This window comes from Giraffa tippelskirchi, chromosome 9 (assembly GCF_054371585.1).
Source record: "Giraffa tippelskirchi isolate mGirTip1 chromosome 9, T2T-mGirTip1v1.2.pri, whole genome shotgun sequence".
Taxonomy (NCBI): domain Eukaryota; kingdom Metazoa; phylum Chordata; class Mammalia; order Artiodactyla; family Giraffidae; genus Giraffa; species Giraffa tippelskirchi.
This window is the reverse complement of record NC_137283.1, coordinates 45,109,865-45,122,244: the sequence shown is the minus strand read 5'-3', so window position 1 is coordinate 45,122,244 and position 12,380 is coordinate 45,109,865. Positions and strand designations below refer to the sequence as shown.

Genomic DNA, 12,380 nt, shown 5'->3' with positions numbered 1-12,380 from the left:
ATCTCCTTTAGGATGGACTAGTTTGATCTCCTTGCAGTCCAAGGGACACTCAAGAGTCTTCTCCAACACCACAGTTCAAAAGCATCAATTTTTCGGCACTCAGCTTTCTTTATAGTCCAACTCTCATATTCAAACATGACTACTGGAAAAACCATAGCCTTGATTAGATGGACCTTTGTCCTCAAAGTAATGTCTCTGCTTTTTAATAAGCGGTCTAGGTAGGTCATAGCTTTTCTTCCAAGGAGCAAGCGTCTTTTAATTTCATGGCTGCAGTCACTACCTGCAGTGATTTTGGAGCACCCAAAGATAAAGTCTGTAACTGTTCCCACTGTTTCCCCAGCTATTTGCCATGAAGTGATGGGATGGGATGCCATGATCTTAGTTTTCTGAATGTTGAGCTTTAAGCCAACTTTTTCACTCTCCTCTTTCACTTTCATCAAGAGGCTCTTTAGTTCTTCTTCACTTTCTGCCATAAGGGTGGTGTCATCTGCATATCTGAGGTTATTGATATTTCTCCCAGCAATCTTGATTCCAGCTTGTGCTTCCTCCAGCCCAGTATTTCTCATGATGTACTCTGCATATAAGTTAAATAAGCAGGGTGACAATATACAGCCTTGATGTTCTCCTTTCCCAATTTGGAACCAGTCTGTTGTTCCATGTCCAGTTCTAACTGTTGCTTCTTGACCTGCATACAGATTTCTTAGGAGGCAGGTAAGGTGGTCTGGTATTCCCATCTCTTGAAGAATTTTCCACAGTTTGTTGTGATCCACACAGTCAAAGGCTTTGGCATAGTCAGTAAAGCAGAAATAGATGTTTCTCTGGAACTCTCTGGCTTTTTCGATGATCCAGTGGATGTTGGCAATTTGATCTCTGGTTCCTCTGTCTTTTCTAAATCCAGCTTGAACATCTGGAAGTTCACAGTTCACATATTTATGTAGCCTGGCTTGGAGAATTTTGAGCATTACTTTGCTAGTGTGTGAGATGAGTGCAATCGTGTGGTAGTTTGAACATTCTTTGGCATTGCCTTTCTTTGGGATTGGAATGAAAACTGACCTTTTCCAGTCCTGTGGCCACTGCTGAGTTTTCCAAATTTGCTGGCATATTGAGCGCAGCACTTTCACAGCGTCATCTTTTAGGATTTGAAATAGCTCAATTGGAATCCCATCACCTCCACTAGCTTTGTTCATAGTGATGCTTCCTAAGGCCCACTTGACTTTGCATTCCAGGATGTTTGGCTCTAGGTAAGTGATCACACCATCGTGATTATCTGGGTCGTGGGATTAGAGACACATACTACTATATATAAGATAACAAACAAAAAGATTCTACTATATATAACACAGAGAACTATATTCAATATCTTATAATAACCTAATGGAAAAAATATTAACAAATACATTTTATATACATATATGTATATATATTTATAAGTGAATTACTGCTATATACCTGAAAACATTTTTTGTGGAAAAAATTTTCTGTGGAAAATTCTGAAAGAGATGGGTATACCAGACCACCTGACCTGCCTCCTGAGAAGTCTGCATGCAGGTTAGGAAACAACAGCTAGAAATGGACATGGAACAACAGACTGTTTCCAAATAGGAAAAGGAGTACATCAAGGCTGTATATTGTCACCCTGCTTATTTAACTTATATGCAGAGTACATCATAAGAAATGCTGGGCTGGAGGAAGCACAAGCTGGAATCAAGATTGCTGGGAGAAATATCAATAACCTCAGATATGCAGATGACACCACCCTTATGGCAGAAAGTGAAGAAGAACTAAAGAGCCTCTTGATGAAAGTGAAAGAGGAGAGTGAAAAAGTTGGCTTAAAGCTCAACATTCAGAAAACTAAGATCATGGCATCCCATCCCATCACTTCATGGAAAATAGCTGGGGAAACAGTGGAAACAGTGGCTGACTTTATTTTTCTGGGCTCCAAATTCACTGCAGATTGTGATTGCAGCCATGAAATTAAAAGACGCTTGCTCCTTGGAAGGAAAGTTATGACCAACCTAGACAGCTTATTAAAAAGCATAGACATTACTTTGCGGACAAAGGTCTGTCTAGTCAAGGCTATGGTTTTTCCAGTAGTCATGTATGGAAATGAAAGTTGGAGTATAAGGAAAGCTGAGTGCTGAAGAATTGATGCTTTTGAACTGTGGTGTTTGAGAAGACTCTTGAGAGTCCCTTGGACCATAAGGAGATCCAACCAGTCCATCCTAAAGGAAATCAGTCCTGAATATTCATTGGAAGGACCGATGCTGAAGCTGAAACTCCAATACTTTGGCCACCTGATGCGAAGAGCTGACTCGTTTGGAAAGACCCTGATGGTGGGAAAGATTGAGGGCAGGACGAGAAGGGGATGACAGAGGATGGGATGGTTGGATGGCATCACCGACTCAATGGACATGGGTTTGGGTGGACTCCTGGAGTTGGTGATGGACAGGGAGGCCTGGCATGCTGTGGTTCATGGGGTTGTAAAGAGTGGGACACGACTGAGGGACTGAACTAAACTGAACTGACCTGAAAACAGTTACAAATCAATTATATATAATTTTTTAAAAAGATAGTAAAATTCTGAAAATACTCTCCAATTTATGAAAAAGGGAAAAAGACAAGATTAATAAATATATTAATGTAACATATTGAATGATGTTAGCATTCATCATAACATAACATAATGAATGTTAATGTAACATAATGAAAGGCAATGGCACCCCACTCCAGTACTCTTGCCTGGAGAATCCTAGGGATGGAGGAGCCTGGTGGGCTGCCGTCTATGGGGTCGCACAGAGTCGGACACGGACACGACTGAAGCTACTTAGCAGCAACTTAGCAGCAGCAACATAATGAATAAAATTAGGTTACATTTTTACTTTCTACTTTTAAAAGAAAACAAACAAACAAAATGCAGTGGCCAGTCCACAGATGTGGCTGCTGCCTTATTGTTAAACTTTTTTCCCACTGTAATTGTGGCCAACAGCGCCACAAAACCCTTAGCCCCCTGTACTCCCGTGGTGGCCGCCATTCACCAAGCACAACCACCACAGTCTCACATACTAGTGAACTGCCACCGCAGGATCACCGCCGCAACTTCTGGGCCCTAAATGCTAACAGACAGCCTCCTCAGGATTACATCCCTAACTTTCAGGGCCCCATAGCTTCCCCGTCCTTACTTCCCAACGTCTCGGCACTCTCGGGAGTCTCCTCAGTCTCCCAGCTGCTTCACCAATCGTTCGGCTGCAGCTTGCAGGCCGACAAGCCCTGTAGTTGTCAGCTTGAAGACTGAAGAACCAACCCGGTGTCGGTGACAGAGACATCAAAGGTTTCATGGGTAGAGAGAGCTTACTTGTGTGAAGCAAGGTCCTGAGTGACAACCCACTGTGTGCAGTGAACGGTGGCCTCTGGACACGCCAGCATGGACATGGCGGCCATCTTCGCACCCTGCGAGCCAAGGTTATTGGCGGAAGTGACCTGACGTCTGGTTGGTTCATTGGTTGCTAGGAAACCAGCAGAGGAACACGCCCCTCAGGGGCCCCTGTGATAAGCTATCCTGGCGCTGATGTTTTGACTTAAAGGTTAGAGCAATCACCAGGACTTCCCTGGTGGTCCAGTGGTCAAGAATCCCCCTGCCTATGCAGGGGACATGGGTTCGATCCCTGGTTTAAGAAGGTCCCATATGCTCAACAGCAACCAAGCTGGCGAACCACAACTAGTGAACCCCACACCCTAGAGCCTGTGCGCCACAACTAGAGAAGCCACCTCAATGAGAAGCCCACACACTGCAACCAAGAGTAGCCCCGCTCAGGCAACTAGAGAAAGCCAGTGTACAGCAATAAAAACAACCCAGTGCAGCCAAAAATAAATAAATAAATAAAAATTTAATAAAGAACAATCACCAGCCCACCGGGGGCAGGGCAAGTATGTAGCAAGGTCACTCTGGTGAGGAGGGTGTAGGTGAAGTGGGCAGGGGATATACAGTAAGCAAGAGAATACCCACCTTAGGTGGCCTGACTGTACAGCTGGTAAGATAGAAAATAGTAAGACTTAAAGAATCTGGACTCCTACTTGGCTCTACCATTTACTATGTGATTTGTGGGGAAATCTCTAGACTCTCTGGGCATCACTGTTTCCATCTCTGAAATGGTGGCAAATGAGAAAAAGTTCAAATGAATGAGATCTGTCTTTGACATGATCATATCATTTCTACTCTGGCAGAGAGACTCCTGGAAATTCAGAACTAATTCCTCCGGTCTTGGCAAGTTGAAGTAGTCTTTGTCTCGAGCTCTTCATTGATCCAGTGCTGTTCCAAAAACCATTTGTTAAGGACTTTTTTTTTTTGGCCATGCTATGCTGGATCTCAGTGCCCCCACCAGGGATTGAACCCATGCCCCCTGTACTGGAAACGTGGAGTCTTAAATACTGGACAGCAAGGGAAGTCCCCACTGAGGACATCTTTATGCCAGACCCCCATCTCTAGGATAATTCATGTCTACTCTTCTCTGAAATCGCTGCAGCTCAAATACAGTTGCTTTTCCTGACCTGTTAGTGGGGTGTGGGGCTGGATCATGTCTTGTCAGAGCTGATTTGTTAGATTTGGGGGAATTCTATAAGGCAATTGGGCTTCCCTGGTGGTGCAGTGGTAAAGAAACCGCCTGCCAATGCAGGAGATGTGGGTTTGGATCCCTGAGTGGGAAGATCTCCTGGAGGAGGAAATGACAACCTATTCCGGTATTCCAGCCTGGGAAGTCCCATGGACAGAGGAGCCTGACAGGCTACAGTCAATGGGGTCACAAAAGAGTTGGACATGATTTAGTGACTAAACAATACAAGGCAGTTATTAAGCATTTATTTATTTAAGTTTTACTTATAAAGCATTTGGTTACTAAGCAGTTATTAAGCCATTATTAAACATCAAATTGTAACTACTTGCAATTAAATGTTATATTAAAAACAAAGATAATAAATACTTGAATCTCATCACTTTCTAGTTATCTTAAACATTTTACCCATAGCCGTGCTCTTAAGGTTATCTGCATCTATTTTAGCTATACACTGGTATGCACAGCTCTTTCCAAATCTATGTTCAGTGACTTCATGTAGGTAGCTTGAAAACAGGCATGGCGGAAATATTTACAACTCAGAAATCAGCAGATGTTACAAATAAAGGCTTTTGCCCCCAAGGTTGGCTGTGAAACATTTGCCAGCACCCCACTGCCCTTAGGCACTGGGAGAAAGTGGCCTTCTCCAAGGAACATTATTGGCAAACACATGAGTCACACTCAGTTCCACCAGCAAGTCAGCATGGCCCTCAGGCTGGAAGCTATTCTGTATTTGTCACCCATTTATTAATACAATTTCCTCCCAGCAAAGGTTTCCCAGCCTGTTCCTGAGAGGCAGATATACCTGATTCATGCACAGCCCTATTATCATTACTGCATTCCTATTTGACTCTTTACAATTTAATTAATATGGAGCAGCCAAGATGCTCCTTTTCTTTCTCTCTCTCCCTCTCCTCGCTCGCCTGAGGCACTGTCTAAGCAAACTGGAGAAGTCCTCGGTGCTTGGGCTGCTTGCTGTTAAGGGCAGATGGCATACGGATGATCTGGGCTTTGTGGGGAAATGATTCCACACTTCCTCTCACCCCTACCAAGAAGACAATGCTGAAACCCCATCTCTACCCCGCCAACTGTGAACTGGAGGGATGTAAGGCGTTCCACCTGCTGGCCCCTCTACCCAGAAGGATGGGATGGAATTAGTTGTGATATCCCAGAGAATATGATATCCCAGAGAATATTAATCAACTGGCCTCTTCCGATCTCCCAAATCCACACCTGGGCTGCCGGAGTGGGTAGAGGTAGCAAAATGGGAGGGAGCTTTGAAACAAGACCCTGGTTATCACGGCAGACCAATATCTTCCCTGGACCAGTGGACAGGAAAGCCTGTGAATGCTGCTGAGTGAGGAAGGGCACAGACATAGCTTGTAGTAAAGAGCCTGGAGTGGTGGTACCTTTTTGGTGCACTGGGAAACAACCTGCTTTCATACCTGAAATAACCCCATGGAAGCCAAGTGACTTTGAGGCTTAGGGGTAACTTTTGCAAACAGAATCTGCGGTGGAAAAGTCCTGGCTCAAGTGGGAGGGGCCGGGAGTGCAGACAAGGTCGAGGGGGTGGGCTTTGGAGACCAACAGTTAAGTTTGGTGTCCTGGTCTGTCCTTACCATCCTAGCCTCCGTGTCATCACCTTAAACGGAGATATGAATGATGCCACTTGCCGCTGAGAGTTGTTTTGAAGGTTAAGTGGAGCCTGTTAGAAGCTGAGGGGCTTTCCTGGCGGTCCGAGCTCCCAGAGCAGGTGGCCTGGATTTGATCCCTGGTCAAGGAATTAGATCCCACACGCCGCAACAAAGAGTTTGTATGCTGCAACTAAAGACATCATGTGTTGAAACCGAGACCCAGCTCAGCCAAAATAAATAAATATTAAAGAAAGAAAAAAAGTTTAGCAGCGGGCCGGACATCTTGAAAGTACTCAGTTAATATTGGGGCTGGGGCCAGGGATGGGAGAGGGACATTTTATACAAAGATCATTTTTATTGGTTCCATTTTTTAAGATTATGTATTTATAATACCTATTTCTTTTTTAAGGTGAAAAAAATAATGCTACATAAGCAGAGTTTTACTGGATTGGGAAAAGGATGAGAAATATTCATAAAACTCCTTCTTCTCTAGGCAAAGAATCATTTTACCTTATCTGTAAAATGGGGTAAAAATAGCACTGACATCACGAGGTGTTTGTGAGAATGAGGGCTCAACCCCGTGCTTGGCATGCGGTTGTGCTCTATAAATGTGAATCCTGCCCCCATTAGTGTAAAGCCTATGGCCTGAAATCCTGCATGGAGCCTGCTGTTCCGGTCCCACATCTGCTATCCTCTCAGCCAATACTTAAGGTGGTCTCTAGGGAGGAGAACCCCTGTAACTAACTATCCCCAGCAGGAACCTCAGAGCTCAGGGCTGAGTCTGAGCCTCTTTTGCAGGGTGGCCAAATTCCAGGGTCACCAGTTCCTCGAAGGTGGTCGGCAGACAGGTTCCAGCGCTACTGCTTGCTTGTCCTGACCCTGGTTACCCGCAGGCAAGGATGCAGGACATAGGAAGACAAAGGGCACTCTGGCATCTTTGTGTTTGGCAGGGATGAGAGGTTTGGCGGGAAAGTTAGGAGACATAGATTAAATGTGGAACAAAAGGCTGACCAGGTGAAGAGCTTTCCATTGCAAGTTATAGCAGACGACTGTGTCAGTGGGAAGCTTGCCCCTGGCACCCTGGAAGATGTAGTGGCAATGACAGAGCTGCAGAGAGGAATGGCCACATGGTGGTCCTGGAAGACTGGCACTCCCCTCCTGCCCCCCACCCCACCCCAGGCACTGTGATAGGATCCCAGCCTGGACGGAGGAGCAGAAGAGCCTCTGCCTCCACGGATCATACTGACCTGGCCCTGAGTAGCAGCAGTGACCACAGTGACCGAAGGCCAGAACCCTGCCTTGAATGTTCCAGAACCAATATGATCTGCACCATCAAATAGCACTGGTGGGAGGAGAGTGCTGGGAGAAAGATTCATCCTGGTGAGTGGGAACATGGAGTAAAATTTAATTTGATTAAATTTAATTTGAAAATAAAGTAACATGATATTTACTTCAGATTCAGACTTCTCTCTGCAGTATTGATCCGGGACCTCAGTTATGCCAGCACTGGACTGGATGCTTTTACATAAAGGATCCTATGTGAGGGGTCGTCCATCTTTTACATGCTCTATAGTTGAGGAACTGTTAGGATGGCTTATGCTCAGGGCCTTAGACCCGCCTCATGCCCTGCGGCCTGGGATGAGTAAACAGGTGCAGTCTGTAAGGCTGAGGTGGTGTCCAAGAGTGTTTTAAGCTGGTTTTCTTGTAGGGGAGAGTGCTGTAAAGCATTCTTCTCAATCTCCTGTCGGTATAGAAATTAATGAAATGACTACATGTGCACTGAACTGGCTGCTCGGAACTTTCTCTTTGAGCAGAAAGTTCTTTCATGTATCATCTGCTGCAAATGCCTCCCCAACATTGTCCCCCCACCATCATCTGAGACACCTTCCCCCACCATGGCTCTCTTGCCAATAATGCCGCCAAAGCTACAACTGAAAATCAAAGAACATTTTTAATGAAAAAGGTCCTTTACATCCCTTTTGCTGCAAATCCACTAAAATAATTTTGAGACTGTTAGTGACATTTAAACCCTCCTAGATATTCCTCTCCTGGAGGGAGGCTGTTCATCCAACACAGTCTCAAATAGTAAAAAAAAAAAAAAACCCAAAAAACTCTTTACATTGCACCTGTGACCTTTCCTTTCATATAATGTCAACAACATATAAAATAAATGTTGGACGTTTCCAAGACAGATTTTGATGCTTGGGTAGCCAACATTCTCGCTATTATTCAGAAAGTGTCTTTGGAGTACCTCTTCTGTAAGGGTAATTTGCATATGCGTGTCTCTTTTGTACTTCATGCTATCTGAGCATGACACACACTCACTTTTTTTTTTTTTAATCCTTTCACATTATGATACTATTAAGAGGTGTTTCTTAAATTAAGCATCCTGACAAACTGATCTTCCTTGGTGAGGCAAAGAATGAGTGGCTGGCATCTGAAAAACATTATTTGGGAATGGAGTAAGGTTTGCTTCTGCACTGATGAGTAATAAATGCCCCTTGGCAATCTTGTTTGGAGCTTACAATCTAAGAATTTTTAAGCACCTGTTAGTGCCAGAATTTTGTCTGCCTTATCTTCTTTAATCTTTACTGCATCCCTGCAAACTAGGGGTTATTGTTTTGCTTTAAAAAAGAAACGACAGGCCTAAAATGGAGTCACTTGTGCTAAGCACCTAAGCAGACTAAGACTTAATACCTAACTGTGTTCTAACCTAACCTAACCTAACATCCTCCCCGCTTTAGTCTAGACTTCTCTGGTCAGCACCAATGAGGTAATCTGCCACATAGCCCCCTTCTGTCCTCCATAGGTAGGTTTCCTAAGCCCAGAAACAATCCGCTGTTTTCCTCCTTCTGCCTATAAAGACTTTTCATTTTGTACAACACCGCTGAGTCTCTCTTCTTGCTACATGAGATGGTGACTGAGTCATGAATCATTCAATATAGACAATGAGACCTTTAAAATTTACTTGGTTGAAAACTTTATTTTAACAGTTTCCATTTCATAGAAAAGGAAGGTGAGGCTCAGAGAGATGAGTTAACTTGTCCACTTATGACTTGGGTCATAGGTGGCAGGGCAGGGTCCTACTCTCAGTGCCGTCTGAATGTAAAACCAAGAACGTCTCTCCTCAGTTGCTCTATAGTTCACAGTGGAGATGGCGTTAGGATGACATAGAAACCCCCCCTCCCAGTCCATCTGAATTAGAGCTGTGGTGGGGGCACACACAGGCATTTGCTTTTAAAAGCCTCCTCTGAAGGTCATGAATGAAAAGGAAAAACTGAGGAGCGTTTACGTCACTGGGTGGCTCAGATGGTAAAGAATCTGCTTGCAATGTGGGAGACCCGGGTTCGATTCCTGGGTTGGGAAGATCCTAAGGGTAAGGACGTGGCAACCTACTCCAGTATTCTTGCCTGGAGAATCCCAAGGACAGAGGAGCCTGGTGGCTACAGTCCATGGGGTCCCAAAGAGTTGGACACGACTGACCAAGTAATGTTTTCCCTTTAACAGGGCAAGCAGGGTGAGAGTACTCAGGAACTCTCTGGGGCATTCTTGTGATATTTATGGAAACCTAAATAATGTCAAAGTAAAAAGCTTTAGAATTTTGTATACTAAAAAAACAAGTTTGATTTTAAAAAATAATAATAAAAAAGAAAAGCCCTCCTCAACCGAGGTGACCCCACTTGCTGCTGGGGTTGATGGAGAATGACCCTGGGAGATGACAACCCAGATCCATGGGCGGCCCCTGGCTGAAGTGAGGAGATTCAGTTTGAAACAGTTCTGTCTCCCTGACATGGACTTGGTGTATTTCTTCTTAAGCAGGGAGAGGAAACAAAAATGTTCATGCTAAAAAGGGAATGACTTGACTTGGGCTCAAGAAACAGGCAAGATGTGCTTTCTGCTGGGAGGGGAAGCTTAATGGACATGATTTTTTTATTCCCCCAATTCACCCTCCCTTCTTCTTGTAACAGCACGTTGTGTTTAGGGGAGAGAGCCACCCTCACCCCATCTCTAAGGTGCATGGGCGGCAGCAAGCGCAGACATGTGACCCAGGCCTGTCAATGAGGACACAGTATCCCCCAGCTCAAGGACTGATGCAGGATGAGGACATGACCCAAGTCAACCAGTCACATTCCATCATCCAATCTGGAGATTTCTGCTTGGGTTTCAAAAGAGATGCACTCTCTCATTTTTCCCCTTAGACTAGAATCTGTGAGAGGCTGGAGCTGCTAGGAGCCATCGTGGGTTCACAAGAGAAGAGTTCATCTGAGAATGGAGCCGACAAGGGTAAGATGGGGCTGAGAAGCAGTGGAAGACCAAGACTTTTGAGCTTCGGACCCAGCCAAAGCTATGCTTAGCAACTTCATGCTGTGAGAGACAATGAATCCCCTGTTTTGCTTAAGATAATTTGGATTGTATTTTTTTTTTTTTTTGGTCACTTAAAACTGAGAAGAAGTCTAACTGACCCAGGGTATCAGACATCAGACTCGCATAAATCTAAATAGAGGAAATATGCTTTTCTGGTCCAGTCCTTCATTCCATAAATATTTATTGAGCTTCTGCTATGTGCCATTCACTCTCCTACGTGCTGCGGGAGATTCAGAAGCAGCCCTCAAGGGACAGATGGCCTGATTGAAAGAGGATCTGAAGCAGAAGACAAGGGTAAAACAAGGTGGGAAGGGAAGCTGCCCCAAGAGATGTAGATAATATGGTAGCAGGAGCCAGCGGGGAATGCTCACACTGAAGAAAGGCTTCTCTTCCAATCATGGGACTTGTATCTTCCTGTCCTCTGAGTCCCAGATGCTTAGCTCAGCACCTGGCATGGGATGAGTGCTCAGTAAATCCTTAATGGATGGATGGCTTTGTGGAGGGTGTAACACTGAGAAATAAGTGAACTGTACCCTTGAGCCAGGCCCCCAGGCTGAAAGGTGGGAAATCACGGACCCCTGCCCATAATTCATGCTGGCTGGCTGGTCTGGTGGAAGAGAGGAGGCTTTCCTGTTTAAGAGCAGACGTGTGAACTCAGTTCAAATTGCATGTTCAGCAGCCAACTGATTTCTATCCTTCAGGTTGTACAGGAACTTCCTAGATTGCTTTTTGTCCTTAGGTTTCTTGACAAATAGTCTTTCTAAAGAAATAGAAAAATCATTATTGATTCTTTTCCTGATCATAATTTTTCTGTTCTCACAAAACTTAAATGGGATAAACACACATATAAAGAAGAAGCAAACTCTCGTAATCCTACCACTAAGAAATAATCACTGCTAACACACATGGAGCTTCCCAGGTGGTACAGTGGCAAGATCCTCCTGCAATGCAGGAGACGCGGGTTCACTCCCTGGGTGGGGAAGATCCCTTGGAGAAGGAAAGGGGAAGCCACTCCAGTAATCTTGTCTGGGAAATCCCACGGACAGAGGAGCCTGGCGGGCTACAGTCCATGGGGTCACCAAGAGACAGACACAACTAAAAACACACACATACAACCACACTGATTTAATCCACTTTAACATCGTGTCGTATCTTTCCTTGTCAATAGAGTTGTACATTATTGTTTTAATGACTGCTGAGTATTCCGTTGCAGAGACGAACCAAAATTAATTGAACTAATTTCCTGTTGATGGACATTTGGGTCAAATCGACTTTTTAGGCTGTTATAAAAACACTGAGTGAAATGAACATCATTTCAGTGAAAATATTACACATTTAAAATTATTTCCTTTGTATAAATTCCTAGAAGTGGAACTTCTGGGTCCAAAGAAATGCATGCTTCTAAATATCTGTGACACACATTACTAGCTCGACTTCTGGTATTTATCCTCCCCAAAGCCCAGCCTTCTACCTTATCTCCAATACTGGGTGTTGCCATTGTTCCTTCTCTTTTGTCCATCTGAAGGGCAAGGAGGTGTAGCCTTGGCAACAGCGTGGGGCAAAGGTCGTGTTGGTCTCTCCTGTCCCTTTGCATATACCTCCTGACAAGGACACCTTTCTCCAGGACATGGGTCTGACCAGAACATCAAGTGCTCCGTCTAGGAGCCTCACTCTTAGAATTAGAGACGCCAGAGACCTCATTCATTCAGTCTCAGGTTCCAGAAGAACTACCTCCTTCTCCTTTCAGTCCCAGGCCAGTGCTCCTCTGACCTCTTTG

The 12,380-nt window shown here is 44.6% G+C and overlaps 1 long non-coding RNA gene across 2 annotated transcripts in view; it reads right to left on the bottom strand.

Annotated features, from left to right (window-relative positions):
* The window catches only part of LOC145519916 (uncharacterized), a 120,871-nt gene extending 117,415 nt beyond the window's left edge, over window positions 1-3,456 (bottom strand). For both annotated transcript variants that reach the window (XR_014064023.1, XR_014064022.1), the window contains exon 1: window positions 3,353-3,456. This is a non-coding gene — a long non-coding RNA (uncharacterized LOC145519916). The remainder of the gene's footprint in view (window positions 1-3,352) is intronic.
* Between the last annotated feature and the right edge of the window lie 8,924 nt (window positions 3,457-12,380).